Source organism: Budorcas taxicolor, chromosome 21 (assembly GCF_023091745.1).
Source record: "Budorcas taxicolor isolate Tak-1 chromosome 21, Takin1.1, whole genome shotgun sequence".
Taxonomy (NCBI): Eukaryota; Metazoa; Chordata; class Mammalia; order Artiodactyla; family Bovidae; genus Budorcas; species Budorcas taxicolor.
In genome coordinates this window covers 26867161-26873017 of record NC_068930.1, presented here as the reverse complement: position 1 = coordinate 26873017, position 5857 = coordinate 26867161, and positions in this window count along the sequence as shown.

Genomic DNA, 5857 nt, shown 5'->3' with positions numbered 1-5857 from the left:
AGCTTGAGGACTGTGCTCCAGTTGGCATGTCCTCACTGTAGCTTGCAGTGATCCTTGGGCTCCACTGAGTCGCTACCACATTGTCAATCTGGCCCCTGAACAGGAGGTCCAGGCAGTGGGTTTGCCTCACTCCCACTCACGAGAGCATGATTCTCAGTTCTACTTTTCTAGGGGCTAAAAGGGGCTTCCCTGGTGGCTCAGACAGTAAAGAATCTTCCTACAGTGCAAGAGACCTGGGTTTGATCCCTAGGTTGGGAAGATCGCCTGGAGCAGGGAACCGCTACCCACTCCAGGATTCTTGCCTGGAGAATTCCATGGATAGGGGAGCGTGGCGGGCTACAGTCTATGGGGTCGAAAAAGAGTCGAACACAACTGAGCAACTAACTGTGTGTGTGTGGGTGGGGGGGGTGCGGCGGGTGAAGGCAAAAAAGGCTCAGGAATGAACACTGGGTCTTTTCCCTGGCCGCCTTAATTTTAGACCAATCCCTTTGAGGAGGCCAAATTCACTCTTTCCTCTTCTGGGAAGATAAGCCTCCTGTCTTAGGGAAGGCTGCATGGGAACAGTTCTTAGAAGGAAATAAAATACATCTGTTTATTGTGTGCAAAAATTTTGTCACCAATACTTACAGCAAGCAAAAAGTAATTTAAGGATGATAATAGTAAAACTGCAGTAATAGCTTAAGGAAAACGTCTCTACTAAATAATCCAGAAGAAATGTAAGAATTTGGAGAAAAAATCTTCAAAATTTTTCTGGCAATTCTAATATAAGTCTAACACACACCCCAAAAGGTGCACAAATCCTAAGAGTATTCAGTTCAGTTCAGTTCAGTCGCTCAGTCATGTCCGACTCTTTGCGACCCCATAAACCGCAGCACGCCAGGCCTCCCTGTCCATCACCAACTTCCGGAGTCCACCCAAACCCATGTCCATCGAGTCGGTGATGCCATACAACCATCTCATCCTCTGTCGTCCCCTTCTCCTCCTGCCTCCAATCCCTCCCAGCATCAGAGACTTTTCCAATGAGTCAGTTCTTTGCATCAGGTGGCCAAAGTATTGGAGTTTCAGCTTCAACATCAGTCCTTCCAATGAACACCCAGGACTGATCTCCTTTAGGATGGACTGGCTGGATCTCCCTGCAGTCCAAGGGACTCTTAAGAGTCTTCTCCAACACCACAGTTCAAAAGCATCAGCTCTTCGGCACTCAGCCTTCTTTATAGTCCAACTCTCACATCCATACATGACCACTGGAAAAACCATAGCCTTGACTAGATGGACCTTTGTTGGCAAAGTAATGTCTCTACTTTTTAATATGCTGTCTAGGTTGCTCATAACTTTCCTTCCAAGGAGTAAGCGTCTTTTAATTTCATGGCTGCAGTCACCATCTGCAGTGATTTTGGAGCCCAGAAAAATAAAGTCAGGCACTGTTTCCACTGTTTCCCCATCTATTTACCATGAAGTGATAGGACCAGATGTCATGATCTAAGTTCTCTGAATGTTGAGCTTTAGGCCAGTTTTTTCACTCTCCTCTTTCACTTTCATCAAGAGGCTCTTTAGTTCTTCACTTTCTGCCATAAGGGTGGTGTCATCTGCATATCTGAAGTTATTGATATTTCTCCCGGCAATCTTGATTGCAGCTTGTGCTTCCTCCAGCCCAGCGTTTCTCATGATGTACTGTGCATAGAAGTTAAATAAGCAGGGTGACAATATACAGCCTTGATGTACTCCTTTTCCTATTTGGAACCAGTCTGTTGTTCCATGGCCAGTTCTAACTGTTGCTTCCTGACCTGCATGTAGGTTTCTCAAGAGGCAGGTCAGGTGGTCTGATATGCCCATCTCTTTCAGATTTTTTCACAGTTTCTTGTGATCCCACAGTCAAAGGCTTTGGCATGGTTAATAAAGCAGAAAGAGAGGTTTTTCTGGAACTCTCTTGCTTTTTCCATGATCCAGCAGATGTTGGCAATTTGATCTCTGGTTCCTCTGCCTTTTCTAAAACCAGCTTGAACATCTGGAAGTTCACGGTTCACGTATTGCTGAAGCCTGGCTTGGAGAATTTTAAGCATTATTTAACTAGCGTGTGAGATGAGTGCAATTGTGCGGTAGTTTGAGCATTCTTTGGCATTGCCTTTCTTTGGGATTGGAATGAAAACTGACCTTTTCCAGTCCTGTGGCCACTGCTGAGTTTTCCAAATGTGCTGGCATATTGAGTGCAGCACTTTCACAGCATCATCTTTCAGGATTTGAAACAGCTCAACTGGAATTCCATCACCTCCACTACCTTTGTTCGTAGTGATGCTTCCTAAGGCCCACTTGACTTCACATTCCAGGATGTCTGGCTCTAGGTGAGTGATCACACCATTGTGATTATCTGGGTCGTGAAGATCTTTTTTGTACAGTTATGTGTGTTCTTGCCACCTCTTCTTAATATCTTCTGCTTCTGTTAAGTCTGTACCATTTCTGTCCTTTATTGAGCCCATCTTTGCATGAAATGTTCCCTTAGTATCTCTGATTTTCTTGAAGAGATCTCTAGTCTTCCCCATTCTGTTGTTTTCCTCTATTTCTTTGCATTGATTGCTGAGGAAGGCTTTCTTATCCCTTCAATGAATTTTCAGAAGTCAGTCTACACTTCTACAGCACCCAGATCTAGAAACAGAACATTAATGGCACCCAGAAGCATGCCTCCTGTCATTTCCACGTCTTGACATAGCACCGCAGATCGGTTTCTTGTTTTTGAACTTTACATAAGCAGAATCACATACTCTTTCGGGTCAGACTCCTTTTATTCAATGTTAGGTTGGAGAATGATTCATCTATGCTATTATATCAGTTCATTTTGTGTAGATTTCCATTGTGATAATATGAGACAATTTACATCTCTATCTGTTAAAGATCAACACTTGGGTACTTTCTGTTGTTGTTATTGTTCAGTCGCTAAGTCGCGCCCAACTCTTTGTGACACCATGGACTGCAGCATAACAGCCTTCCTTGTCTTTCACCATCTCCTGGAGTTTGCTCAAACTCATGTCCATTGAGTCGATGATGCCATCCAACCATCTCATCCTCTGCCTCCCTCTTCTCCTCCTGCCCTCAATCGTTCCAAGCATCAAGGTCTTTTCCAGTGAGTTGGCTCTTCACATCAGGTGGCCAAATTATTGGAGCTTCAGCATATATCCTTCTAATGAATATTCAGGGTTGATTTCTGATAGGAGTGACTAGTTTGGTCTCCTTGCAGTCCAAGGCGCTCTCAAGAATATTCTCCAACACCACAGTTCAAAAGCATCAGTTCTTTGGCACTCAGCCTTCTTTATGGTCCAACTCTCACATCCATGCATGATTACTGGAAAAACTATAGCTTTGACTATACAGACCTTCATCAGCAAAGTGGTATCTCTGCTTTTAAAAATCTTAGTAATCAATACAGGATACAGGATGCTTGGGGCTGGTGCACGGGGATGATCCAGAGAGATGATATGGGGTGGGAGGTGGGAGGGGGGTTCAGGATTGGGAACTCATGTACACCCGTGGCTGATTCATGTCAATGTATGACAAAACCAATACAGTATTGTAAAGCAAAATAAAGTAAAAATAAAAATTAAAAAAAAATCTTAGTAATCAAATGCTTATACTGCCTAATTTGCTCAAAGACATATATTTGTTTTAAAACACTTAAATATAGCTCTTACCACATGTCAGGCAATATTCTATCATGTCAGGCTTTATTACATTATCTTCATGGCAACTCTGTAGACATCATGATCCCCAGTTTGTAGATAAGGAGACTGAGGCATATAGACGGTAAGCAACTTACCACAGGTTGAACAGTCACTGAGGGGCAGAACCAGAGTTCAAACCCAGGCAGTGTGGCTCTAGACTGTGTGCTCTACACTTTGTGTTAGTGTAGTGTTGGTCAGTCAGTTGTGTCTGACTCTTTGTGACGCTATGGACTATAGCCCCCCAGGCTCCTTCATCCATGGGGTTCTCCAGGCAAGAATATTGGAGTGGGTTGCCATTCCCTTCTCCAGGGGATCTTCCTGACCCAAGGATCAAACCTGGGTCTCACACATTGCAGGCAGATTCTTTACCATATGATACTTTGTGCTGCTGCTGCTGCTAAGTCGCTTCATTCGTGTCCAACTCTGTGCAACCCCATAGACAGCAGCCCACGAGGCTCCGCCGTCCCTGGGATTCTCCAGGCAAGAACAGTGGAATGGGTTGCCATTTCCTTCTCCAATGGATGAAAGTGGAAAATGAAAGTGAACACGCTCAGTCATGTCCCACTCTTAGCAATTCCATGGACTGCAGCCCACCAGGCTCTCCATCCATGGGATGTCCTAGGCAAGAGTACTGGAGTGGGCTGCCACTGCCTTCTCTGATACTTTGTGCTATTCAACTTCAAATTATTGGGTGCAACCAGAGTGAATTAGAAATGGAACTTTTGAACAAGAAAATTGTTAAAAATAAGTGATGAGATAGTGTGTGTGCTGACCAGGATTCTTGGCCTTCCCCAATCAACAGAAGTTGATCAGAGGCCAGACAAGAGATTCAGGCAAGGCTTTATTGGGGTCCCTGCTGCAGTATCAGGGAGCAAGAACAAAAACAGGTTCCCTTGCTTGCTCCGCAGGGAAGGGGGGCAAGCTTGCTCCTTATTTGGGGTGGGGTTATGGGTGTGCAGATTCATTACTTTGCCAACAAAGTTATCTCTAGTCAAAGCTATGGTTTTTCCAGTAGTCATGTATGAATGTGAGAGTTGGACTATAAAGAAAGCTGAGTGCCAAAGAATTGATGTTTTTGAACTGTGGTGTTGGAGAAGACTCTTGGGAGTCCCTTGGATTGCAAGGAGATCCAACCAGTCTATCCTAAAGGAAATCAGTCCTGAATATTCATTGGAAGGACTGATGCTGAAGCTGAAACTCCAATACTTTGGCCACCTGATGTAAAGAACTGACTCACTAAAAAAGACCCTGATGCTGGGAAAGATTGAAGGCGAGAGGAGAAGGGACTGACAGAGAATGAGATGGTTGGATGGCATCACCGACTCAATGGACATGAGTTTCAGCAAGCTCTGGGAGTTGGTGATGGACAGAGAAGCTTGGCGTGCTGCAGTCCGTGGGGTCGCAAAACGTCGGACATGACTGAGCGGCAGAACTGAACTGAACGAATGTGGCCAGGGGTCAGGCTGGAGGGATGGCTTAGGTGGTTTGCCCACCCCTGGGTGGCGCTGTGTGCAGAGGACACGCACAATTGTCTCTCAAACCCCTGTTTTTGCTCCAGGCTCTTCAGAAGTGGCAGTTGGATTCTTGGGTCTCTTTTTATCTTTTGGGTCCAGAGCTTGCCCCAACTATTGCATGCATGCACTTATTTTTAGTCCCATATGGTTTCTTCATATTTTATTGCTCATGGAGAGGTGTGTCCAGGTGCAAGCACTGCAGCAGATCTCATGTCCCAGACCTATATCTCAGTGTCAGAAGAAGGAGAGGGAGGGAGGAAGGAGAAAAGTAATTACCAAAAACAATAACATACACTTATGTGAATGTGCTTATTGGTATTGTTGTGGCGTCTAAGTAAACTATCCTCAGAGTGCCCTGACTTCTACTTGATTGACAAGTCTAGTTTCTCTACACACTCGTCTTTATGTAAATTTAATTAACTAAAAACCCAACATTTGTGTCAGTTGTCCTGGCCCATGATAATGTGTGTTCTTATGGGATCAGAGAAAGGAGATGAATTTAAAAAATTATTTATTTGGCTGAGCTAGGTCTTAGTTGCAGCATGTGGGATCTAGTTCGCTGACCAGGAATAGAGCCTGGGTTCCCTGTACTGAGAGTGTGGAGTCTTAGCCACTGGATCAACAGGGAAATCC